Source organism: Schistocerca serialis, chromosome 3 (genome assembly GCF_023864345.2).
Source record: "Schistocerca serialis cubense isolate TAMUIC-IGC-003099 chromosome 3, iqSchSeri2.2, whole genome shotgun sequence".
In the NCBI taxonomy this organism is placed as follows: domain Eukaryota; kingdom Metazoa; phylum Arthropoda; class Insecta; order Orthoptera; family Acrididae; genus Schistocerca; species Schistocerca serialis.
In genome coordinates this window covers 838,368,469-838,396,149 of record NC_064640.1, presented here as the reverse complement: position 1 = coordinate 838,396,149, position 27,681 = coordinate 838,368,469, and the positions used below count along the sequence as shown (strand labels likewise).

The 27,681-nt window shown below is 44.3% G+C and overlaps 1 protein-coding gene across 3 annotated transcripts in view; it reads right to left on the bottom strand.

The window, feature by feature from the left end:
• The window catches only part of LOC126470882 (organic cation transporter protein), a 489,616-nt gene that overhangs the window by 166,103 nt on the left and 295,832 nt on the right, over positions 1 to 27,681 (bottom strand). Inside the window, exon 1 of one of the 3 annotated variants that reach the window (XM_050098906.1) lies at positions 4,357 to 4,376. The exons of the other annotated variants lie outside the window; for them this stretch is intronic. The gene's annotated coding sequence lies outside the window, so the exon portion shown is untranslated. Of the gene's footprint in view, positions 1 to 4,356; positions 4,377 to 27,681 lie in introns of those variants that run through there. 3 annotated transcript variants of the gene reach the window in all.

Sequence of the window (27,681 nt, the reverse complement as noted above, 5' to 3'; positions counted from 1 at the left end):
TTCTACCTTTCCTAGACCGACAAGGGAACTTGGTGTTCCAACAGGACAATGCACGTCCGCATGTATCCCGTGCCACCCAACGTGCTCTAGAAGGTGTAAGTCAACTACCCTGGCCAGCAAGATCTCCGGATCTGTCCCCCATTGAGCATGTTTGGGACTGGATGAAGTGTCGTCTCACGCGGTCTGCACGTCCAGCACGAACGCTGGTCCAACTGAGGCGCCAGGTGGAAATGGCATGGCAAGCCGTTCCACAGGACTACATCCAGCAACTCTACGATCGTCTCCATGGGAGAATAGCAGCCTGCATTGCTGCGAAAGGTGGATATACACTGTACTAGTGCCGACATTGTGCATGCTCTGTTGCCTGTGTCTATGTGCCTGTGGTTCTGTCAGTGTGATCATGTGACGTATCTGATCCCAGGAATGTGTCAATAAAGTTTCCCCTTCCTGGGACAATGAATTCACGGTGTTCTTATTTCAATTTCCAGGAGTGTATATGTGATGTACGTTACAAGCAACGTGCCGTTATTGAGTTTCTCACTGCAGAGAAAGAAACTGTGGGGAATATTGACAAACGCTTGTGCAAAGGTTATGGAGCATCACAGCAGTACAGTTAGTCGTCAGAAGGCAGTTCGGCTGAGTTCTCAACGATTTGCAGCGGTCGGACAGACCATCCAGGTTGTCGCACCTGACACGTTGCAGCGAGCTGATGTTGTCATTCGCGAGAACGACTCGGCAGTTGGCACTGCATTTGTCAATCAGCAAAGGAAGTTCACACAGTGAAGCACTGGCCCCGCCGCCAGACCGAGAATTGGTACCGACAGGACATACACGCTCTTGTTTCGCGCTGGAGGAAGGCCATAGAACAGGATGGAGATAACGTGAAAAATATACATATAGATTAAACACCATTCTTTCGTGTGTGTAATTCTCATTATGTCCAAAAAGAACTGTTCAAGAAAAAAATGTGGTACATTACTTTCTGGGCAACCCACGTACATATAAAGTCACTGTGATAAGCGACTAACGCAAAGGGAGGGTTATTATGGCCCAGCGTCTGTTCTATCTACATATATACTCCGCAAGCCACCCAACGGTGTGTGGCGGAGGGCACTTTACGTGCCACTGTCATTACCTCCTTTTCCTGTTTCAGTCGCGTATGGCTCGCGGGAAGAACGACTGCTGGAAAGCCTCCGTGCGCGCTCGAATCTCTCTAATTTTACATTCGTGATCTCCTCGGGAGGTATAAGTAGGGGGAAGCAATATATTCGATACCTCATGCAGAAACGCACCCTCTCGAAACCTGGACAGCAAGCTGCACTGAGATGCAGAACGCCTTTCTTGCAGAGTCTGCCACTTGAGTTCGCTAAACATCTCCGTAACGCTATCACGCTTACCAAATAACCCTGTGACGAAACGCGCCGCTCTTCTTTGGATCTTCTCTATGTCCTCCGTCAACCCGACCTGGTGCGGATCCCACACTGATGAGCAGTACTCAAGTATAGGTCGGATGAGTGTTTTGTAAGCCACGTTCTTTGCTGATGGACTACATTTTCTAAGGACTCTCCCAATGAATCTCAACCTGGTACCCGCCTTACCAACAATTAATTTTATATGATCATTCCACTTCAAATCGTTCGTACGCATACTCCCAGATATTTTACAGAAGTAACTGCTACCAGTGTTTGTTCCGCTATCATATAATCATACAATAAAGCATCCTTATTTCTATGTATTCGCAATACATTACATTTGTCTATGTTAAGAGTCAGTTGCCACTCCCTGCACCAAGTGCCTATCCGCTGCAGATGTTCCTGCATTTCGCTGCAATTTTCTAATGCTGCAACTTCTCTGTATACTACAGCATCATCCGCGAAAAGCCGCATGGAACTTCGGACACTATCTACTAGGTCAGTCATACATATTGTGAAAAGCAATGGTCCCATAACACTCCCCTGTGACACGCCAGAGGTTACTTTAACGTCTGTAGACGTCTTTCCATTGAGAACAACATGCTGTGTTCTGTTTGCTAAAAACTCTTCAATCCAGCCACACAGCTGGTCTGATATTCCGTAGGCTCTTACTTTATCAGGCGACAATGCGGAACTGTATCGAACGCCTTCCGGAAGTCAAGAAAGCCGGCCGCAGTGGCCGTGCGGTTAAAGCCGCTGCAGTCTGGAACCGCAAGACCGCTACGGTCGCAGGTTCGAATCCTGCCTCGGGCATGGATGTTTGTGATGTCTTTAGGTTAGTTAGGTTTAACTAGTTCTAAGTTCTAGGGGACTAATGACCTCAGCAGTTGAGTCCCATAGTGCTCAGAGCCATTTGAACCATTTTGAAGTCAAGAAAAATAGCATCTACCTGGGAGCCTGTATCTAATATTTTCTGGGTCTCATGAACAAATAAAGCAAGCTGGGTCTCACACGATCGCTGTTTCCGGAATCCATGTTGATTCCTACAGAGTAGATTCTGGGTTTCCAGAAACGACATGATACGCGAGCAAAAAACATGTTCTAAAATTCTACAACAGATCGACGCCAGAGATATAGGTCTATAATTTTGCGCATCTGCTCAACGACCCTTCTTGAAGACTGGGACTACCTGTGCTCTTTCCCAATCATTTGGAACCTTCCGTTCCTCTAGAGACTTGCGGTACACTGCAAATGTCGCCAGGATGTGTGGAAAACGGTTGCAGGGCTGGGAAACGGCGTTTACGGGACAACGTGTTCGACCTCTTTATCTTACTTAACATTACAAACTTTCACGCGCTTCAACAATTTATATCCAAAGAGCAGGTCTATTGTACAATTCACCCGAAACTCCGAGATGAAATCCTCAAAGGCGTTTTCCGTAGCCGGATAGATACTTAGTGCCGCCCCCCCCCCTTGAATTTTTCACACTTTAAGCACGACATACGCACATAATTTGACCCAAATACGGATCGGAAATTTGTCTATTGATTAATACAGCTTTCCTGAATTAAGTTTTAGTTATAACGAAAACTGCCCTATAGAGATGACACAAACGCCGTGTTATACTGCACTACTTTTTATTATTTGAAGAAATAAACAAGCATTCACTTTTGTACAGCTTTATTCATACCAAGACGTGCTTAGCGTCTTAATCCACCTTCAACTGGCGTAATACATTTACATCTTCATCAGCGTAACGTTTCTATTGACTGCGTTTTAAAGCTGCAGCTTCCGTTTTTCTGTAATTTGTGGCTCCTTTTTCCGCCTTTGTGTGTATAACACACACACTTCGCCGATGTAGCGTAGCACTCATAATGTGGCGACAAACGCATAGATGAACCTAAAAGTATTTATGCTACGCATAAAAAGGTGGAAAAATGAGCCACAAGTTCAGAAAAAAAATAAAATAAAATAAATATGGTTCAAACGGCTCTGAGCACTATGGGACTTAACATCTAAGGTCATCAGTCCCCTAGAACTTAGAACTACTTAAACCTAACTAACTTAAGGACATCACACACATCCATGCCCGAGGCAGGATTCGAGCTTGGGACCGTAGCGGTCGCGCGGTTCCAGACTGAAGCCACTAGAACCGCTCTACCACACCGGCCGGCTACGGAACAAAAGGAAGCTGCAGCGTTTACAACGCAGTCGAGAAAAACGTTATGCTGACGAATATGTAAACGTATTACGCCATTTGATGGTGAATGAAAACGCGAAACATGTTTTGGCATAAATCAAGCTACACAAAAATTGGATGCTTCGTATATTTCTTAGAGTAAATCAGCGCGAAGATAAGCTCAACCAGAATTAGTAATCAAAAGACTATTGTCACATAACGTAAGCAGGCTACTTTAACTGTCAATGAAACTGCCACCTTTCAGATTAACCTAGACATCCACCTACAGTAAAATTCAGTCTTTCACCGTGATCTTTGTAAAGGAAAAAGTGCCGGTCATTTGTGAAAGCAGAATAGCAGTATACCGAACTTGAATACACTAACCATCTGTCCCGCACCCATGTACGTTTAGTATATAACAAAGCAAACCGTGGGCTTACTCAATGGACCGCCGTATCCGACAGACCCGCCCAACCACAATTAACATGTAGGCGCTCTGTAAGTTAATAACTTGTATTTCGTATTTACATTTGATGGCTTCGTGAACTCACTATCACGCCTAAACTCTGACTACGCCAGACATGAAACTGTCATCACAGCCGAGATTCCGATAGGTGATACTATCGCACTCTGACGCAGAAAAAATGTTTGTTACCACTGTTCTGCCGCGAGACGATCGGAGACGGTGGCGGAAAATTGCGAAGTGACGACGAGGGCACGTGGCATTGTTGTTGATGGGCTGGAGTGACAGGAAGAGAGACTCACCTCTGGCGGCGGCAGGCGACTGAGTGCGCACCCAGCGGCGGCACGCCCTTTTAATACGCCTTCCTGCCGGGCCGGCCGCGGCAGCGCCGCCACGCGCCAAGTGGCGCAAACAAGTTCGCACATGATAGTGGCCAGGGCACCGTATCTCCCTTCAATAAAACTTGCCGTCATCCCCACAGATGCGTAGCTTGTAAAGAATATAATAGACGAAATAATTACATACAAATAAGATTCGTTAAAGAAGGCGGTTGATGAATAACATATTATCATTAAAGTCGCCGCTACTCAATATTTTGCAGGCCGGTGTGGCCGTGCGGTTCTAGGCGCTTCAGTCTGGAACCGCGAGACCGCAACGGTCGCAGGTTCGAATCCTGCCTTGTGCATGGATGTGTGTGATGTCCTTAGTTTAGTTAGGTTTAAGTAGTTCTAAGTTCTAGGGGACTGATGACCTCAGATGCCAAGTCCCATAGTGTTCAGAGCCATTTGATCCATTTTTTTACTTAATATTTTTAACAATATTAATTGTGCTACTCAGCTGTAAAGTGCCACAAACGATAACTACACTACTGGCCATTAAAATTGCTACACCACGAAGATGCTACAGACGCGAAATTTAACCGACAGGAAGATGATGCTGTAATATGCAAATTACTAGTTTTTCAGAGCATTCACACAAGGTTGGCGCCGGTGGCGACACCTACAACGTGCTGACGTGAGGAAAGTTTCCAACCGATTTCTCATACACAAACAGCAGTTGACCGGCGTTGCCTGGTGAAACGTTGTTGCGATGCCTCGTGTAAGGAGGAGAAATGAGTACCATCACGTTTCCGGCTTTGATCAAGGTCGGATTGTAGCCTATCGCGATTGCGGTTTATCGTATTGCGACATTGCTGCTCGCGTTGGTCGAGATCCAATGACTGTTAGCAGAATATGGAATCTATGGGTTCAGGAGGGTAATACGGAACACCGTGCTGGATCCCAGCGGCCTCGTATCACTAGCAGGCGAGATGACAGTCATCTCATCCACATGGCTGTAACGGATCGTGCAGCCACGTCTCGATCCCCGAGTCAACAGATGGGGACGTTTGCAAGACAACAACCATCTGCACGAACAGTTCGACGTCGTTTGCAGCAGCATGGACTATCACCTCGGAGACCATGACTGCGGTTACCCTTGCCGCTGCATCACAGACAGGAGCGCTTGCGATGGTGTACTCAACGACGAGCCTGGGTGCACGAATGGCGAAACGTCATTCTTTCGGATGAATCCAGGTTCTGTTTCCAGCATCATGACGGTCGCATTCGCGTTTGGAGACATCGCGGTGAACAAACATTGGAAGCGTTTATTCGTCATCGCCATACTGGCGTATCACCCCGAGTGATGGTATGGGGTGCCATTGGTTACACGTTTCGGTCACCTCTTGTTCGCATTGACGGCACTTTGAACAGTGGAAGCTACATTTCAGATGTGTTACGACCCGTGGCTCTACCCTTCATTCGATCCCTGCGAAACCCTACATTTCAACAGGATAATGCACGACCGCATGATGCAGGTCCTGTACGGGCCTTTCTGGATACAGAAAATGTTGGACTGCTGGCCTGGCCAGCACATTCTCCAGATCTCTCACCAATTGAAAAAGTCTGGTCAATGGTGGCCGAGCAACTGTCTCGTCACAATACGCCAGTCACTACTCTTGATGAACTGTGGTATCGTGTTGAAGCTGCATGAGCACCTGTGCCTGTACACGCCATGCAAGCTCTGACTCAATGCCCAGACGTATCAAGGCCGTTATTACGGCCAGAGGTGGTTGTTCTGGGTACTGATTTCTTAGGTTGTATGCACCCAAATTGCGTGAAAATGTAATCACATGTCAGTTGTAGTATAATATATTTGTCCAATGAATACCCGTTTATCATCTGCATTTCTTCTTGGTGTAGCAATTTTAATGGCCAGTCGTGTATCTATGGCGCTCTAGATACGTCTATTTTGATTTTTAAAATAAGAATCAACGGTGTTGAAACTAACGCTTTCAAATTCACATGTGTTACATGTCGTTCTCACCATACGGGTGAAAACAGGCAGTTTAATGTTTTACGAATACTGTATCTCTGAATAAAATACACTAAGCCTGATCGTTACAAACATTGCAACCGTTTATACACAGGGTGGTGTTTAATAAAACCGACAAACTGCAGGGACAGGTTCCTGGTTGGAAATTGAGGACGAACGGTCCTACGAGCATCTGTGCGAAAATGCAGCGATAACAAATCGTCCCGTAACACAATACAGAGAAGCATCGCATCCGCGTCACAACACATGTTCAAAGTGGCCTCAGTGACAATGCAGCTGATGCGGGTTGTAGCGGTTGTCATGCAGGATAGCCGGCCGGGGTGGCCGAGCGGCTCTAGGCGCTGCAGTCTGGAACCGCGCGACCGGTACGGTCGCAGGTTCGAATCCTGCCTCGGGCATGGATGTGTGTGGTGTCATTAGGTTAGTTAGGTTTAAGTAGTTCTAAGTTCTAGGGGACTGATGACCTCAGGTGTTAAGTCCCATAATGCTCAGAGCCATTTGGACCATTTGAACCATGCAGGATACACATAACCGTACTTTGGGTATAACCATGTTGGCGGGCCACTTGCTTGGAACTTGTACTGGGGTTCGTCTCAGTATCCTGCAGGACCCGGTCCTCCAAATCTGATGTATGCAACAGTCTGCCGCCTTTCTGCACGTTCGTCTATCTGAAAGGGCCTATAATCACACAAACGCCCAAAAAGGGCTTGAAATGTTGTGTGATGTGATTGGTGTCTATGAGGGTATTTGTTTTGGTACATCCGTGCTACCTGTCGACCGTTTCCATATGATAGGCTGTAGAGAAACACTATCTCACCTTATTCCCGACATGAATTCCAGACCATTCTGCTGGTTACAGTATGCTGCATCAGTCAGACAGCCTGCAACACACAAGGAACTCACGGCACGCTGTCAGAGGAATTGTCATTCCTCAGCACCCTCTACCGTGACAACGATGCATTCCCAGACACAAGTTCATATCACTTGTTCTCCATTTCCAGTCAGTAATCCGACCCTATAGTTTGTATTAATGTTCACCCAGCGTAATACTGTGTAGGACATTATTTTGGTAATACCACAGTATACAATTTTGCTGCGAAGTGTTGTCATTAAGCTCATGGAAACATATGTTTCCGTTTCCCGTGATGAATAACGACTAGTCGTCGCCAGATGTTACGATAAAGTGATCCGATACGTTCCGACATAGGTTCCCAACACTACAATTATTCTTTCGCATTTGGTTTTAAAGCGAAGTACAAAATAGGCAGAATTTCGTTCCTTCTTCGTCAAATTGACGCTTCTACAAAGATATTCCAGATACTAGGTGGTACTGTCCTATTGCGGCAGGCGATATGTATTGTTTTCCCGAGTGTTTTTAACAGCACATCGTATTCGTCGGGAAACATAGTGTGAATTCGACGATGCTGTGTTCATTTGTGACTATCCAGCGAGGAGGGAGAGAGAGAGAGAGAGAGAGAGAGAGAGAGAGAGAGAGAGAGAGACATGTATTGCACGTATATGTACGTCGTAGGAATAGCACCTTCAGTTACGTAACAGAGAAAAAATAGACAAAAAATATAGTTCGAAAGATGGATTCGTGATACTATTCGGTAAAATAGTTGTCTTATAGCAACAAAGTTTTACGGAGCTCGTGAGAAGACCAGTACTGAGTGAAATGATGCAGGACACAATGATGCCGGCCGTTGTGGCCGAGCGGTTCTAGGCGCTTCAGTCCGGAACCGCGCGACTGCTACGGTCGCAGGTTCGAATCCTGCCTCGGGCATGGATGCGTGTGATATCCTTAGGTTAGTTAGGTTCAAGTAGTTCTAAGTTCAAGGTGACTGGTGACCTCAGATGTTAAGTCACACAGTGCTCAGAGCCATTTGAGACGAACTAAACTCTCCCGCTGCATCGCTGTAGCCAACTTCACACTAGGCAAAAGCAATACAGCGCCACTCGTCCCAGTAGAGGCGCCTATTAACACGATCGCTTTCGTGACGGGGAAGTATGCCGGCTCCGGATCGAATTTGCTCGGCTCATTAACGACGAGGTATCGAGGTGCTGGCTAGCTTGGCTGTGCTTTTTAGGTGCTTTCCCACGTACCAGTAGGCGAATAACGGGCTGGTACCCGCCTTAGATACACGCTACGCAAACAGTTTGAACACTTTCTCATACTTGCCGCGGAATTTACTCTGTATGCAGACAGACTGGATACAATGTTTATGTCCTTGGGGTATGAATAGAAGACTGATCAGCTTCGGTGTATGGTCTCCTTAAACACTCACCGTCGGCAAAAGAGCGTCATCTTGAAAATATGTATGTACAGCAGCAGCTGTCAGATCGTGCTAAACCAGTCACCCCCAACTGAGGGGTCTGCTTGTCACGTCATCTTTATGGCGTCAAATGAGTTATATTACAGAATTATTGTGTGTATTCTGATGCAAATTAATTGTCTTGCAATCTTAAATTACGGCGATGATAATTTATATAGATAATTCGGTGCATACAAATGGCATTCTGCGTCCCTCAGAAGATGCCGATTCAGTTCACATGCAAATTTTTTTTTAATAATAAACTGATTGAATCGGCCTGAAAGGGGGAAGGTCGTAAGGACTAAAAATATACCACGGTGACAATCAACAGAAAAAATACCAAGTAAAGATGAAACAGAATGTTTTTGTGATGTATATCAAACGATACTGTCTTATCAGAGGATTACGAAACTTAAATGGGATTTTGTCTTTGCAAAGAAGTACGAGAGTTATAAATGTTTTACTTCATTAATAGTACTAAAACACTGCCTTTGACGTTCAATAAGTTTCCAGAATCGAAATGCTTTCACTGAAATACTTCAACAGTCTCAAAAGGATTTTCTAAAAAAAAAAAAAGGCTTTACAGAATTAGTGTACGAAGCTATTGAATAACAAAACCCCTAACACCTTGTTCTGGCTACATGTTCTGACTACGTGTTAACACAGTTGGGGGATAGTTACTACAAAAGAAACAAATACGAAAACTTCAATCACACGAAGAAAACGTATAAAGGAAATGCAAGTGAAAAGATCGATATGAAAAGGGACGGAGAATTTCGAGCCATTTCATTTACTGATCGACAGTGGCCGTCACGCTTTATCAGAACCAACTTTTATTGCGAAAGAAAATTAGACTGTACTTTAGAAAAGAGTTTTCATCTCAAGCAGTCGATAAGATGAAGCTCGGATTGATGAAAAGAGCGGCAAGTTCCGCGCAAATACATCGCATCCTCAACTACGGAGCATCTCGTAAAGCTTATTACACTAGTCAGTATCGACCTTCGTCACTCCCGTTCGGCTTGATACGAACAGACAGGCCGCTTATGGCCCTAACGCGGTTCTGGACCGTTGCGGAAGAAGGAAGGCGAATTTCAAGGCTACACAACCCGCAGAGGTCACTAGGGGACGAAGGTGCGGCCGATAATCGGCTGCAGTATTTCGTAGCAACCGTCCCGGTGAATCTGCGGAAACGGAGATGTAAACCTTGCTATTACCGAATGCGACAGCACTGTCGTAATAAATGAGAAACTACACTACTGGCCACTAAAATTGCTACACCACGAAGATGACGTGCTACAGACGCGAAATTTAACCGACAGGAAGAAGATGCTGTGATATGCAAATGATTAGCTTTTCAGGGCATTCACACAAGGATGGCACCGGTGGCGACACCTACAACGTGCTGACATGAGGAAAGTTTCCAACCGATTTCTCATACACAAACAGCAGTTGACCGGCGTTGCCTGGTGAAACGTTGTTGTGATGCCTCGTGTAAGGAGGAGAAATGCGTACCATCACGTTTCCGACTTTGATAAAGGTCGGATTGTAGCCTATCGCGATTGTGGTTTATCGTATCGCGACATTGGTGCTCCCGTTGGTCGAGATCCAATGACTGTTAGCAGAATATGGAATCTGTGGGTTCAGGAGGGTAATACGGAACGCCGTGCTGGATCCCAACGGCCTCGTATCACTAGCAGTCGAGATGACAAGCACCTTATCCGCATGGCTGTCCCTCGCGTCCATCTAGAAAATTTTTTACTGAGTTTAACGAAGGCGATGTTGGCCTGATGTATTGACCATGCCCTTTGGGTACACTGTCTAAAGGATCGTTCTAAGAAATACCAAATTAAGATCAACGTGAAGATGCCTAAATAAGGCGAAACGCGTAGTTGAAAAATAAAAACTAAAATTGCAACCAAGACTGTTTTCAACCAATACGGAAACGACGTAATCCAATATGACGTCACTTATGTTCTGCCTTTGCCGTAGCAATCGATGTTACATCTCATTGACCACTTTCCTCTCCACGAAACAAAAATCTGATGAGCCTTATTCCGATTTTCACGCTTGGAAATGCTCCGCAACGTGAAAGTTGGCGTTTTCACGTCACAAAAATCGGCCAACTGCTCGTCCACGTTGGTTTTTATGTCCCATCTGAGGGAGATCTCAGCCAGCTTTCACATTTTTCCCCATACTTACGGACACAATGCAGGAATATTCAGCGTCGGAATTCTACGACCTTTTAAATAGTAGCCTCCCGTTTGATTTACAAGTGTGACGTGCATACGGTGGACAAGGAAAAGATATACGCGAACGGCAGGCCCCACGTCTCTTCCACATGAAAGCTCGATTGGTACATGGCCCACAATTCTCTCTGCGAGAGTAGATGCTGGCAGCAAGAAAAACTTTCGCCGCGTGGAGTGGGTGCGCGGTTAGAGGAGCCATGTCACAAATCGCGCGGTCCCTTCCGCCGGAGGTTCGAGTCCTCCCTCGGGCATGGATGGGTGTGTTGTCCTTAGCGTAAGTTAGATTAAGTAGTGTGTAAGTCTAGGGACCGGTGACCTCAGCAGCTTGGTCCATTAGGAACATTTGAATATTTTGAAACCTATCGCCCTTTTACATTAGTCGACTGCCATTTCTTGCTAGCTGCTCCATTCAGCTGGACTGCTCAGAAGCTGCAGCTTGCGTAAGGCTTGACCACACGCTTTCGCAGCGGATGTGGGCCGCAGAGAGGATTTGCGACACGCAGTTGGACAGCGTTGCTTCCTGTGGTGAGGAGGAAGAGCTTACGTATACCAGCCAAGCGACGAAATATTAAGTGTTCTCATAAGACAGACAGATAACGCACGTAACAATGTGCGTCAAGATGACTTGTACGGCACAGGAACTACGTTCAGTAACATAACTTGTTCCGTAAATGGAGTTACATGTCATGTTCGATTGCTTCCGCATATTTCTCGTTGTATAATCACATTATTTAAACATTAGTACTTAAAGTATCCTTAACGCCCTTTTCATCCCTACTGGTACAACGGAATTTACTGTAATAGTCCGTGTAGGGTGTAGACTTAGAGAACGCTTCTGACAATGTCGGCTGGAATACCCTCTTTCAAATTCTAAAGGTGGCAGGGGTAAAATACAGGGAGCGAAAGGCTATTTAAAATTTGTACAGAAACCAGATGGCAGTTATAAGAGTCGAGGAGCATGAAAGGAAAGCAGTGGTTGGGAAGGGAGTGAGACAGGGTTGTAGCGTCTCCCCGATGTTATTCAATCTCTATATTGAGCAAGCAGTAAAGGAAACAAAAGAAAAATTCGGAGTAGGTATTAAAATCCATGGATAAGAAATAAAACCTTTCAGGTTCACCGATGACATTGTAATTCTGTCAGACACAGCAAAGGACTTGGAAGAGCAGCTGAACGGAATGGACAGTGTCTTGAAAGGTGGATATAAGATGAACATCAACAAAAGCAAAACGAGGATAATGGAATGTAGTAGAATTAAATCGGATGATGCTGAGGGGCCGGCCGCTGGTGGCCGAGCGGTTCTAGGCGCTTCAGTCTGGAACCTCGCGGCCGCTACGGTCGCAGGTTCGAATCCTGCCTCGGGCATGGATGTGTGTGATGTCCTTAGGTTGGTTAGGTTTAAGTAGTTCTAAGTTCTAGGGGACTGATGACCTCAGATGTTAAGTCCCATAGTGCTCAGAGCCATTTGAACCATTTGATGCTGAGGGAATTAGATTAGGAAATGAGACACTTAAAGTAGTAAATCAATTCTGCTATTTGCGGAGCAAAATAACTGATGATGGTCGAAGTAGAGAAGATATAAAATGTAGAGGCAAGGAATGCGTTTCTCAAGAAAAGAAATTTGTTAACATCGAGTATGGATTTAAGTGTCAGGAAGTTTTTTCTGAAAGTATTTGTATGGAGTGTAGCCACATATGGAAGTGAAACATGGACGATAATTAGTTTGGACAAGAAGAGAATAGAAGCTTTCGAAATGTGGTGCTACAGAAGAATGCTGAAGATCAGATGGGTAGATCACATAACTAATAATGAAGTATTGAATAGAATTTGGGACAAGAGGAGTTTGTGGCACAACTTGACAAGAATAAGGGACCGGTTGGTAGGACATGTTCTGAGGCATCAAGGGATCACAAATTTAGCATTGGAGGGCAGCGTGGAGGGTAAAATCGTAGAGGGAGACCAAGAGATGAATACACTAAGCAGATTCAGAAGGATGTGGGTTGTAGGAAGTACTGGGAGATGAAGAAGCTTGCACAGGATAGGGTAGCATGCTGCATCAAACCAGTCTCAGGACTGAAGACCACAACAACAATAACAACAACAGGGTATCATTGTATGTTAACACTCAGTACTTTCTCTTCATTAAACAATCAATGCCGGTCAGAGGAGGACATTTTTCAGATTATTCAGTAAATAAATTTACTGTATTTTCTTGGCAAATTTTGATTCATTTTTCTTTTGTATTGAATCAAAGAACACACAAAAAATGCCCGTAGATGCGGAGTGTAATTACTTTGTTTCTTAGAAAGTCAACTTGCCTTGGATATCGATATTACAGATCGCAAACATTTTATCTTCTACTTTTCTTATTATTGATGTTCTTCTTCAATATTTCTTTCCATCTGAATACCGGTTCTATGCGCTTCAGTCCGGATCCGCGCGACTGCTACGGTCGTAGGTTTGAATCCTGCCTCGGCCATGGATGTGTGTGATGTCCATAAGTTAGTTAGGTTTAAGTAGTTCTAAGTTCTAGGGGACTGATGACCTGAGATGTTAAGTCCCATAGTGCTCATTGCCATTTGAACTTTTTTTGAGTACCGCGCTAAGCTGACATTCGTTGCTCGTTTGTTCATTGCTCTCCTTGTTCTTTAATCCTGCCATTCCTGATGAATTTCCCCGCATCGAACTTGTCCTTCGATCTCACGATAACTGACCCTCATCTCTTGCTGGTCCGTTTCCACTTGATAGAATCTAGCAGTCGTTGTTGCCTGCTCCAGAAAATAAATACAAAACCGGCGATATGGCTAGCTAATTCTCATTTCTATAAAAGCAACTCATCGTCCACCCATCACATCAGTGAACTGGATTTGTGGCTCACGATCATGCCGACATCTCTATTCACCATTTCCTTTGAACAAGATAAAGGATGTTCTCAAAATCTTCTCTTGCCTCCAATTTCTCGTTCAGTCTTTTTTAGTTTGTTTAGTGGTACTCAGACACACAAGTGTGCAATAGTGCACTATTAGCCATTGAAATTGCAACACCACGAAGGTGGCATGCAACCACTCACATGGCATGGATTGTAATCATTACCTGGATGTGCAAATGACTAGCATTTGAAAACAATCACAGAAAGAAGGAACGCATAACGGCGTCTAGATTCTACGCATAAGGACAAAAAAATGGCTCTGAGCACTATGGGACTAAACTTCTGAGGTCATCAGTCCCCTAGAACTTAGAACTACTTAAACCTAACTAACCTAAGGACATCACACACATCCATGCCCGAGGCAGGATTCGAACCTGCGACCATAGCGGTCGCGCGGTTCCAGACTGTAGCGCCTAGAACCGCTCGGCCACCCTGGCCGGCGCATAAGTACAGATCAAGCAGAGGGTTCCATATTAAAAATTCGCATTTGGGTGTCTGCTGATGGTGAGAAGATGTCATGCATTGTGTGAGAAAGAGCACTCTAACAGCGATTGTGGGAATTGCTCAGTGATAGGTTCGCGACCTGTCGAAGCCGTGTCTATCGTTCCGCAATACTGCGTTGGTGATTGTCATGCGAATATGGATCTCAGCAGCCCCACGCGATTTGTGGATCAAGGTGCAGACATAGCGTTCCTTAGCCTTACAGAATCGCGCAGCATCGTCATGGAGGAAATGGGCCCGTTTCCAGCGAGACGCGTATCCACACGGTGACCACTGCGACGGCTTCCCTGAAGACGGCAGCTGGAGAAGGCTCACTGGAGTCGCCACACCTCACAAGAATCACGAACACGATGGACGTATCTGTTCGTCGAGGCTTTGAGAAGAAACAATGCGACCAGATTTCATTCGTCAGTCATACGGGTCCAGGGCCAGACCTCACGGTAAGGGTTATCATGAGTCCATAACATAATCACCAGTAGGTAATTTAGTCAGGAGGCGTTACATTACTACCGTGATGAGGCCGGAAGTTGTGTCCTATCTTCGAGGTCTCTTTGGCGTTAGTAGTATACGGGCACTTTGAGCGCAATTTATATATTCCACGCCATCGGTTCACTAGCGTCAACTAGACAGTGTATATAATCCGTTGGAATATAAAAAAAACTGTGACTGCGCTGAAGGTGTCCATATACTATTTTTCCAGGTGTTAAAGCAGAATATAAATATATGGAGTTCTACTTGCTCGTTAACCGAATATCTATAATAGGTTGGGACATCAGAAAAACAACTACGCATCTACACTGAAGCGACAAAGAAATTGGTGTAGGCATGAGTATTAAACTTTAGAGATATGTAAACAGGCAGAATAGGGCGCTGTGGTCGGAAACGGCTGGCAGTATTGGCGCACGCTGTATTGCAGTAGTTTGAGTAACGAAGATGTTTGTGAGGTAAGTGATTTATGAAAGGTATAGGTTATTGTTAGTCAGGGATTATTGAAAGTCAGATTGCGTTGCGCTAGAAAAAATATTGTGTGTCAGGTTAGTGATGATCAGAATAAGTAAAGAGAGAAATGTCTGGGTACGTTCAGTTCTGCTCAGCTGTTTGAAAATCAAATAACGTAGAGGTTTTCCAGCACTGTCATTTATAAAATTTTTCTAAGAGGATGTTTCAAGTTCTCAAAACATGCATTTTAGAGCACATGTTGATGGAACTTTTTTTTTGTTTTAGTCCATACTGCCTCCTCCCTAGATTTGGAAAACGAAGGATTTGCAGCGGAAGAGGTGTCTTTCACAGTATCGAAGATGAACAAGTGCTCATTGCCATTAGGTTATGCATTTTCAAAATGGTTCAAATGGCTCTGAGCACTATGGGACTTAACATCTATGGTCATCAGTCCCCTAGAACTTAGAACTACTTAAACCTAACTAACCTAAGGACATCACACAACACCCAGCCATCACGAGGCAGAGAAAATCCCTGACCCCGCCGGGAATCGAACCCGGGAACCCGGGCGTGGGAAGCGAGAACGCTACCGCATGACCACGAGATGCGGTCTATGCATTTTAGAGTCCATGTTTGCTACACAGTATTTTCTTGTTTTGGTGTAAGAAACCTGTCCTCACAGGTCCTAAAGTCTGTACAGGGTACTGAGTTACACCCTGTATGCGCAAAGCTTTTTACTGACGTTAAGCCGGCCGAAGTGGCCGTGCGGTTATAGGCGCTGCAGTCTGGAACCGCAAGACCGCTACGGTCGCAGGTTCGAATCCTGCCTCGGGCATGGATGTTTGTGATTTCCTTAGGTTAGTTAGGTTTAACTACGAGGGCAGTTCAATAAGTAATGCAACACATTTCTTTTCTGAAACTGGGGTTGTTATATTCAGCATTGAAATACACCAGTTTATTCCCCAATCTTTTAGCTACACAACACTATTTTTCAACGTAATCTTCATTCAGTGCTACGGCCTTACGCCACCTTGAAATGAGGGCCTGTATGCCTGCACGGTACCATTCCACTGGTCGATGTCGGAACCAACGTCGTACTGCATCAATAACTTCTTCATCATCCGCGTAGTGCCTCCCACGGATTGCGTCCTTCATTGGGCCAAACATATGGAAATCCAACGGTGCGAGATCGGGGTTGTAGGGTGCATGAGGAAGAACAGTCCACTGAAGTTTTGTGAGCTCCTCTCGGGTGCGAAGACTTGTGTGAGGTCTTGCGTTGTCATGAAGAAGGAGAAGTTCGTTCAGATTTTTGTGCCTACGAACACGCTGAAGTCGTTTCTTCAATTTCTGAAGAGTAGCACAATACACTTCAGAGTTGATCGTTTGACCATGGGCAAGGACATCGAACAGAATAACCCCTTCAGCGTCCCAGAAGACTGTAACCATGACTTTACCGGCTGAGGGTATGGCTTTAAACTTTTTCTTGATAGGGGAGTGGGTGTGGCGCCACTCCATTGATTGTCGTTTTGCTTCAGGTTCGAAGTGATGAACCCATGTTTCATCGCCTGTAACAATCTTTGACAAGAAATTGTCACCCTCAGCCACATGACGAGCAAGCAATTCCGCACAGATGGTTCTCCTTTGCTCTTTATGGTGTTCGGTTAGACAACGAGGGACCCAGCGGGAACAAACCTTTGAATATCCCAACTGGTGAACAATTGTGACAGCACTACCAACAGAGATGTCAAGTTGAGCACTGAGTTGTTTGATGGTGATCCGTCGATCATCTCGAACGAGTATGTTCGCACGCTCCGCCATTGCAGGAGTCACAGCTGTGCACGGCCGGCCCGCACGCGGGAGATCAGACAGTCTTGCTTGACCTTGCGGCGATGATGACACACGCTTTGCCCAACGACTCACCGTGCTTTTGTCCACTGCCAGATCACCGTAGACATTCTGCAAGCGCCTATGAATATCTGAGATGCCCTGGTTTTCCGCCAAAAGAAACTCGATTACTGCCCGTTGTTTGCAACGCACATCCGTTACAGACGCCATTTTAACAGCTCCGTACAGCGCTGCCACCTGTCGGAAGTCAATGAAACTAAACTAGACGAAGCGGGAATGTTTGAAAATATTCCACAAGAAATTTCCGGTTTTTTCAACCAAAATTGGCCGAGAAAAAAAATGTGTTGCATTACTTATTGAACTGCCCTCGTAGTTCTAAGTTCTAGGGGACTAATGACCTCAGCAGTTGAGTCCCATAGTGCTCAGAGCCATTTGAACCATTTTTGAACTGACGTTAAATTCCTCCCGTTACGATTTTAACGACTATTTATGGGTTTTCGTAATTTGGCATTTTATGGTTTCTTTTTTCAAAGTTTTGCACGCATCTTTATTTATGTAGATATGTCTACTTGTTTAGCAAGTTGACTGATTGTTTATTCAGTTCATTCAAATGTTTGTCTATGCTGTCTCTCCTAAGATATTCACATACAGTCAGTTCCACAAGAAAGTGTACGCCGTTATCTGTATGAAATAAAAGACACTATTATAAATATATGTTTACATGAAAATTTATGTTATTACTAATTGTACAATTACCTAATAGTTAATCCAGTCGCCGCCATTAACGATTATAGCTTGGCACCTCAGGTCTCTCTCCGGTAAAGCGTCAACGATTCCAACCTTACATATTGTTTGACCCACTTTACAACCAATGTATTTGCCTTTCTAAGAATTTTAACAGCAACCCAATATGAAAGCTTTGGTCCCTTTGGATGATTTTCAAGCAACACTGCCTCGTGACGCTTCATATATTTTGCACTCATTTCTAACTACAAGCGACAAAAAGCAAAATATTCAGCTTTCATACTGTTTGGCTCTGAGCACTATGGGACTTAACATCTATGGTCATCAGTCCCCTAGAACTTAGAACTCCTTAAACCTAACTAACCTAAGAACAGCACACAACACCCAGTCATCACGAGGCAGAGAAAATCCCTGTCCCCGCCGGGAATCGATTTCATACTGTTTGTTTACACACTGTGCAAAGGCGCATTGATTACAGATTCGAGACCACTACCACAGATATCGCTGCTGACGTTACATTTAAATTTATGGCGTACACTTTCTTGTGGAACTGAATGTATCTTCGTTTCAAAAAATCCCAGACATAATACGTAAGCACAAATGTCATACAAAGAAAAGAAAAGAAAAGAAATACAACCATTATCTGCGCAAGCTGAACAGATCGATCCTTAACGGAAGTGGCATCGACAAAATTACTGACAACGATAGCGATCACATCACTGGCGAATAGACTTAACAACAAGGAAACGTTCTGCACTCAATCGCCGATGTAAGGAAGCTGTTCCAACAAGTCAAACAATGTAATTTTAGAGTGAGATTGTCACTCTGCAGCGGAGTCTGCGCTGATATGAAACTTCCTGGCAGATTAAAACTGTGTGCCGGATCGAGATTCGAACTTGGGACCTTTCCCTTTCATGGGCAAGTGCTCCACCGACTTTTTTTTTGTTGCTCTCATTTTGTGCGTGATGGTTCGTTCTATTCGTTCAGGGCGGACTTCCCATGACGCTTGTTCAAGTTCATCGTTCTATTAAGTCAGTTTTCTATTACAGAGGGCGGCTAACTCTCTGACCGAATATGCCGAGCTACAATGCCGGCATCCGTCTGGGCTACCCACGCACGACTCAGGTTCTCACAGCTTTACTTCCTGCAGTATCTCGTCTCCTACCTTCCACGCTTCACAGGAGCCCTCCAGCCGACCTTGTAGAGCAAGCACTCCTGACAGAAAGGATATATTACGGAGACATGGCATAGCCACAGCCTACGGGATATTTCCAGAATGAGATGATTTTCACTCCTCAGCGGAGTGTGCGCTGATATGAAACTTCCTGGCAGATTAAAACTGTGTGCCGGGCCGAGACTCGAACTCGGGACCTTTGCCTTGCGCGGGCAAGTGCTCTACCGTCTGAGCTACCCAAGCACGACTCACGCCCCGTCCTCACAGCTGTACTTCTTCCAATACCTCGTCTCCTACCTTCCGAACTTCACCGAAACTCTCCTGCTTGTCGACGAAAGGCAAAGCTCCCGAGTTTGAGTGTCGGTCCGGCGCACAGTTGTAATCTGCCAGGAAGTTTCAACGTAATTTTAGTCTCAGCTATATATCCCTATCAGCTTGATTTTATACAGTCGTCGCCTAACAAGGAGCACAGCTCAAAACTAGCAGTGAAATAAAAATAGAAACAATAGGACCTCTCGTGGAATCCTTATGTATTTCACACAAAGTATATAAATTGCTGATCGGCGTAATACACAACAAATCAACGAACGATGACAATCTATCACAGTATATAGTCTGACCCTACACTAAAACGACAGGTTACGGTAAGAAAACATTTCGGTTTGATGGTGACAGGTACGTCCACCGTCTTTCTCCAACTTTCTTTTCTGGTATGATTGTTCCCTCAATTTTATAGGTTTTGTTTCTGTTCTTCGACGGAAGTTTTCTCTTCATAGTTCTAATTTATTATCAATCAAATCCAAGTACGTCTTTGTCTTTTTTTCTCTTCTACTAAAATTTTCTAATGTTTATCTATAGTTGATTCATTTTCCGCAAGCCACCATACGGTTAATGGCGGAAGGTAGCTTGTATCAATGTTAGTCATTCCCTTTCCTGTTACATTCGCAAAAGGAGTGAATCTTCGCGGTCCTTGCGCGAGATGCACGTTACTGACAGTAAAATCGTTTTGCAGCCTGTCGCAAACGTCGGTTCTTTAAACTTTCTCAGTAGTATTCCACGAAAAGAAAATCATATTCCAGAAACTCCATTTGGGATCACAGGGCATTTCCGGAATACTTGTGTGCTGATCGAACCTACTGGTGACAAATCTACATCCACGTGATTACTCTGCTATTCACAACAAAGTGCCTGGCAGAGGGTTCAATGAATCACCTTCATGCTGTCTCTCTACCGTTCCACTCTCGATCGGCACGGGGAAAAACGAGCGCTTAAATTTTTCTGTGCGAGCCCTGATTTCTCTTATTTTTATAGTGATGATCATTTCTCCCTATGTAGGTGGGTGCCAACAGAATGTTTTCGCAATCGGAGGAGAAAACGTGATTGAAATTTCATGAGAAGATCCCGTCGCAACGAAAAACGCCTTTGTTTTAATTATTGCCACTAAAATTCACGTATCATGCCTGTGACACTATCTCCCCTATTTCGCGATAATACAAAACGAGCTGCCCTTCTTTGTACTTTTTCGATGTCATCCGTCAGTCCCACCTGATGCGGATCCCACACCGCATAGCAATACTCCATAATAGGGCGGACAAGCGTAGTGTAAGCAGTCTCTTTGGTAGACCTGTTGTACCTTCTACGTGATCTGCCAATGAATCGCAGTCTTTGGTTTGCTCTACCCACAATATTATCTATGTGATCGTTCCAATTTAGGTTATTTGTAACTGTAATACCTAATTATTTAGTTGAATTCGCAGCCCTCGGATTTGTGTGCCTTATCGCGTAATCGAAATTTAGCTGCATTCCTTTAGCACTCATGCGAATAATTTAGCACTTTTCTTTATTCAGGGTCAATTGCCACTTTTCGCACCATACAGATATCTTGTCGAAATCATTTTGCAAGTCGTTTTGATCATCTGATGACTTTACAAGACGCTAAATGACAGCATCATCTGCAAACAATCTAAGGCGGCTATTCAGATTGTCTCCTATGTCGTTAATATAGATCAGGAACAATAGACGGCCTGTAACAATTCCTTGGGGAACGCCGGATATTACTTCTCTTTTACTCGACGACTTTCCGTCTATTACTACGAACTGTGACCTTTCTGACAGGAAATCACGAATCCAGTCGCACAACTGAGGCGATACTCAGTAGGCACGCAGTTCGGTTAGAAGACGCTTGTGAGGAAAGGTGTCGAAAGCCTTCTGGAAGTCTGAAAATATGGAATCAATTGGATATCCCCTGTCGACAGCACTTATTACTTCATGAGTATAAAGAGCTAGTTGTGTTTCACAAGAACGATATTTTCTGAATCCGTGCTGACTATATGTCAATAAATCGTTTTCTTCGAGGTACTTCATAATGTTCGAATATAGTATATGTTCTAAAACCCTACTGCAAATCGACGTTAGTGATACAGGACTTTCCTTTTTGGGTATTGGTGTGACTAGAGCAATTTTCCAGTCTTTAGGTACGGATCTAGCAGTAGAACTCTGAATTGCTTCGATGTCTTCCCGTAATCAGATATGGTGGCGATGCCAAACACCCGAGTAGTATAAGTGTTCTGTACGCGGTCTCCTTTATAGATGATCTAAACTAGGATTCTCCCAATAAACCGAAGTGGGCTGTTCGCCTTCCCTACCACAGACCTCACGTACCTATTCAATTTTATGTCCTTCTGTAACATTACACCTATATATTTAATCGATGTTACTGTGACAATTGGTATGCCATTAATGCTGTATTCGAACATTACATGATTATTTTTCCTACTCATCTACATTAACTTACAGTTTTCTACATTAAGAGCAAGCTACCATTCATCACACCAACTACAAATTCTAAGTTAGCCTGCATTCTCCTACAGTCACTGAACGAAGCCAGTTTCCCCTCACACTTCAGCGTCATCTCCATCTACATCCATACTCCGCAAGCCACCTGACTGTGTGTGGCGGAGGGTACCTTGAGTACCTCTATCGCTTCTCCCTTCTATTCCAGTCTCGTATTGCTCGTGGAAAGAAAGATTATCGGTATGCCTCTGTGGGCTCTAATCTCTCTGATTTTATCCTCATCGTCTCTTCGCGAGATATACGTACGAGGGAGCAATATACTGCTTGACTCCTTGGTGAAGGCATGTTCTCGAAATTTCAACAAAAGCCCGTACCGAGCTACTGAGCGTCTCTCCTGCAGATCCTTCCACTGGAGTTTATCTATCATCTCCGTAACGGTTTCGCGATTACTAAATGATCCTGTAACGAAGCGCGCTGCTCTCCGTTGGATCTTCTCTGTCTCTTCTATCAACCCTATCTGGTACGGATCCCACACCGGTGAGCAGTATTCAAGCAGTGGGCGAATAATTGTACTGTAACCTACTTCCTTTGTTTTCGGACTGCATTTCTTTACGATTATTCCAATGAATCTCAGGTTGTCATCTGCTTTACCGACGATTAATTTTATATGGTCATTGCATTTTAAATCACTCCTAATGTCTACTCCCAGATAATTTATGGAATTAACTGCTTCCAGTTGCTTACCTGCTATATTGTAGCTAAATAATAAAGGATCTTTCTCTCTGTGTATTCGCAGCACGTTACACTTGTCTACACTGACATTCAATTGCCATTCCCCGCACCATGCGTCAATTCGTTGCAGATTCTCCTGCATTTCAGTACAATTTTGCATTGTTACAACCTCTCGATATACTACAGCATCATCCGCAAAAAGGCTCAGTGAACTTCCGATGTTATCCACAAGGTCATTTGGATATATTGTGAATAGCAACGGTCCTACGACACCCCCTACGGCACACCTGAAATCACTCTTACTTCGGAAGACATCTCTCCATTGAGAATGACATGCTGCGTTCTGCGTTTTGTGTCATCAGCAGTCACATACTGCTATTCACGTTATCCGTCAGATCGTTTATTTACACAGAGAACAAGAGTGTTCCTATTACATTTCCCTCGGGCAGTCCCGATGATACGTTTGTGTCTGATGAACCCTTGCCGTTCTACATCTGCATCTACATTTATACTCCGCAAGGCACCCAATGGTGTGTGGCGGAGGATACTTTACGTGCCACTGTCATTCCCTCCCATTTCTGTTCCAGTCGCGTATGGTTCGCGGGAAGAACGACTGTCGGAAAGCCTCCGTGCGCGCTCGAATCGCTCTAATTTTACATTCGTGATCTCCTCGGGAGGTATAAGTCGGGGGAAGCAATATATTCGATACCTCATCCAGAAACGCACCCTCTCGAAACTTGGCGAGCAAGCTACACCGCGATGCAGAGCGCCTCTCTTGCAGAGTCTGCCACTTGAGTTTGCTAAACATCTCCGTAACGCTATCACGCTTACCAAGTAACCCTGTGACGAAACGCGCCGCTGTTCTTTGGATCTTCTCTATCTCCTCCATCAACCCGATCTAGTACGGAACCCACACTGATGAGCAATACTCAAGTATAGGTCGAACGAGTGTTTTGTAAGTCACCTCCTTTGTTGATGGACTACATTTTCTAAGGACTCTCCCAATGAATCTCAACCTGGTATCCGCCTTACCAACAATTAATTTTATATGATCATTCCACTTCAGATCGTTCCGTACGCATACTCCCAGATATTTTACAGAAGTAACTGCTACCAGTGTTTGTTCCGCTATCATCTAATCATGCAATAAAAGATCCTTCTTTCTATGTATTCGCAATACATTACATTTGTCTATGTTAAGGGTCAGTTGCCACTCCCTGCACCAAGTGTCTATCCGCTGCAGATCTTCCTGCATTTCGCTGCAATTTTCTAATGCTGCAACTTCTCTATATACTACAGCATCATCCGCGAAAAGCCGCATGGAACTTTCGACACTATCTACTAGGTCATTTATAAATATTGTGAAAAGCAATGGTCCCATAACACTCCCCTGTGGCACGCCACAGATTACTTTAACGTCTGTAGACGTCTCTCCATTGAGAACAACATGCTGTGTTCTGTTTGCTAAAAACTCTTCAATCCAGCCACACAGCTGGTCTGATATTCCGTAGGCTCTTACTTTGTTTATCAGGCGACAGTGCGGAACTGTATCGAACGCCTTCCGGAAGTCAAGAAAAATAGCATCTACCTGGGAGCCTGTATCTAATGTTTTCTGGGTCTCAGGAACAAATAAAACGAGTTGGGTCTCACGCGATCGTTGTTTCCGGAATCCTTGTTGATTCCTACAGAGTAGATTCTTGGTTTCCGGAAACGAGATGATACGCGAGCAAAAAAACATGTTCTAAAATTCTACAACAGATCGACGTCAGAGATATAGGTCTATAGTTTTGCGTTCAGGACAATGTACTAAGTTTTGTTGTCTAAAAAGTCTTAGAACCACTTACATACCTGAGAACCTATACTGCTGAATCGAACTTCGTCAATAGCCTGCACTGTAGCAGTCTGTCAAACGATTCACAGAAATTTTGGAATATAAAATTTGCCTATTGTCGTTGACCCATTGTTCGCAGAATATCGTTGGATAAAAGTGCAAGCTGAGTTTTGCACAAGCGATGCTTTCTAAATCAGTATTGAGTTGTGGACAGAAACTTTTCTCCCACAAGAAAGTTTACTATGTTTTAACAGAGAATATGCCCAGGACGATGCTTCTACAGATTTTGTGCGAATTACTACGGCCATATATTACCCGACAAGTCCATGCCAAGAAGGACGGAAGCCTTTTTTGACGATCGGGATGGACACACTATAAAGTGGACAATGAACAGAATACATTAAGATGCTCCGGGTCCCGAATGTCTTTCTGGAAAGCTGATTGTCAAAAGGTTTCGAATGAAAATTTCACTGCTATGATCAAGCATCGATGCGCAGTTTGAACGCTAGGAAGTAACACACGTGACGCTGCAAGGAATTTGTGCAGGCGACAATTAAATTCTGTGACGGCACTGGCGGCGGGATGACGTCAGCGTGACTCTAGACTTTAATCGGTCCAACCGAGGGCCCTAAATTGAAGTGTGAGTTGCTCTTCTCGCGTTAAGACGTCGCTGACTTCACACTATTTAAGCCCAAATCCCGCTTACAAGTTTTCACGCCCGTCGAGAACGTTAAGTCTTTACTTTGTTGCTGAACAAGTGAATCCGGCGTAGAACATTTTCTGGTTACCTGGGTATTGTCGTGTCCGTGTCTCCCTCGTGAAGGTATATCGAAGGTTAGATTGCATTTTTTCAACTTTTGTTGTTTCCCGCTATCCTACCAAGTATTTTGTCATCAGTGTGCAACAACCAGAGGCTATTATTCACATACTACTCGTACGTACACTCAATTCTTAGGTATGGAATATTTTTTCTGGGGAACAAATGCACACGATATGAACACAGTTATCAAACTATAGAAAATGACCATAACCATAACAACCAAGCATAGCAATCGGTCATACTGTAAAGATGTGTTCAAAACGTTGCGGATTCTTTCACTACACAATGTAACTACATTTACCAATTAGTTAAGCCGATTTAATTCGATTACTCTCCCGTCACTAGTTTTGTTAATGTCTTGAAAATATATTAGATTAGCATCAGCGTAAGTAAAACAAGGGTAACGCAATGCAGTCTAATTAAATCAGGGGATACTGAGGGAATAAGTTTAGGAAATGGGGCGTTAAAAGCAGTGGAGTATTCCCATTAAGCAAAATAAGTGACATTGGCTGGAGTAAAGGAGATATAAAACGCCGAATGGCAATAAAAAAATTTCGCATATAAATGTACGTATTCGGAAGTCGCTTCTCAAAGTAGATGTCTGGAGCGTAGCCTTGTACGGAAGTAACAACGAGGCACTGAATCTAATTGAGAAGAAAAGGAATGTTTGTCACAACTTGACTCAGAGAAGGGATTGGTTGGTAGAATGCAGACTGCGACATCAGGGAATGTCAAGTGTGTAATGGAAAGGAGTGTGCATGTAAAAGTTGTAACAAGAGACCAAGGATTGACCATAGAAAGCAGGTTCCAGTGAATGTAAGTTGCCGTAGTAATGCCGAAATAAAAGGGCTTTACACGGGATAGACTAGTGGGGAGATAAGCGTCAAACCAATATTTGACCTGAAGACCACAACAACGACATAGTTTCTGGCTAGATTATGACTATGAAGCGCCACCGTACTTGTTAATAGACAAGGCTAGCTGTATACCGGGCTAGGCTGTAGCACCGTCGTATTAACGACCAGAAAGCAACGAGGACAGGCAGTAACAGTCAATGTAGTTGAGGAATGCCAGTTCTGACTCAGGTAACGAATTAAGTCAACGTCACTGCCCACGCCTCCAGGGCAATTGCGTGTGATAAATTCAGGGTCACTATGTAACCTGATACCTATTCTGTGTCAATATAACACCCCCTCCTGCTGCCTACACCTATACACAACTTGCATGATATAAAAGTGGGAGGGAAATGAAGGTCACCCATCCACTCTGGGATTACGACTCACTCTCAAGGTCATCATCTCCTACTGATCAAGACCAACAGCATGACTTAAAATGGCGAGAAGATCAAGTCCCCCTTCTCCTTCTCTCTCTAGGCTAATTGCATGAATTTCCTCATTCAAGGTATCTGAACCATAGTGAAAGGATCATCATGAAGAGTCATCACATGTCATTGCTTACAGATAGAATAAACCGTTAGAAGACTGACACATTCGGATGTAACTATTCATCCATCCACCTCAATATCACATTATCATTAATTCATTAATATTTTACGTGTTTTTCCTTGCAAATACTTCACTATTTTTCCTTTTTTCCAACTCTGCAATGCCCCCTGATACTATGGAGCGGGAATCACCAGCAGCTGATACGTTGGACCAGATCACACAGCTATTTGAATTTCTATTGTCTGCACCACAGCAGCAGCACATACATGTATGCACTCAGAGAAAGCATCCGCAGTATACACCACCAGCAGCACAGCAATGGCCTATCAGCGCAGTTGTTAGGGTTACCTCAATTCGGTATTGTTATAAGTGGAATGTTATGACCCACTGCAAGCTTGTATAGCAACGCCCTGTACAACGCAGTAAGTAATCATCGACTGGAGCTTATGTTCGAGAATTTTTTTCACTCATTATCACTGTGACAAAGCTTACCTACACTACGAAGCGTTTGAATTCACATTTCTTCTCAGTAGGTCACTGCCTGCTTCTGATGCTTCCTATTTCGTAACAGTGTCTTTTTTTCAAACTATGCCGTCTCGTTTACATACGATATCTTGTTTGTTCTGGCACCCTTTAAACCCAAATCTCATCGACAAAGAAATTTTCTCTGAGTTTCATTGCTAAAGCTGATGTGCAGATCTGTGAGATAATAGCTGCAAAGTTTTTCTTTCCCATGTTCGTATCACCGAAGCTACTGCCAAAACACATTTCTCATCAATGAGATATTTATTGTTCACATTTTGCTTCTTTTTCTGTGGGATAACGTAAAGAGCAAGCCACGCTCATGGCCGCGCGGAGTAGCCGGGCAGTCTCAGGCGTCTTGTCACGGTCCGTGCCGCTCCCCCCGTCGGAGGTTCGAGACGTCCCTCGGGCATGGGTGTGTGT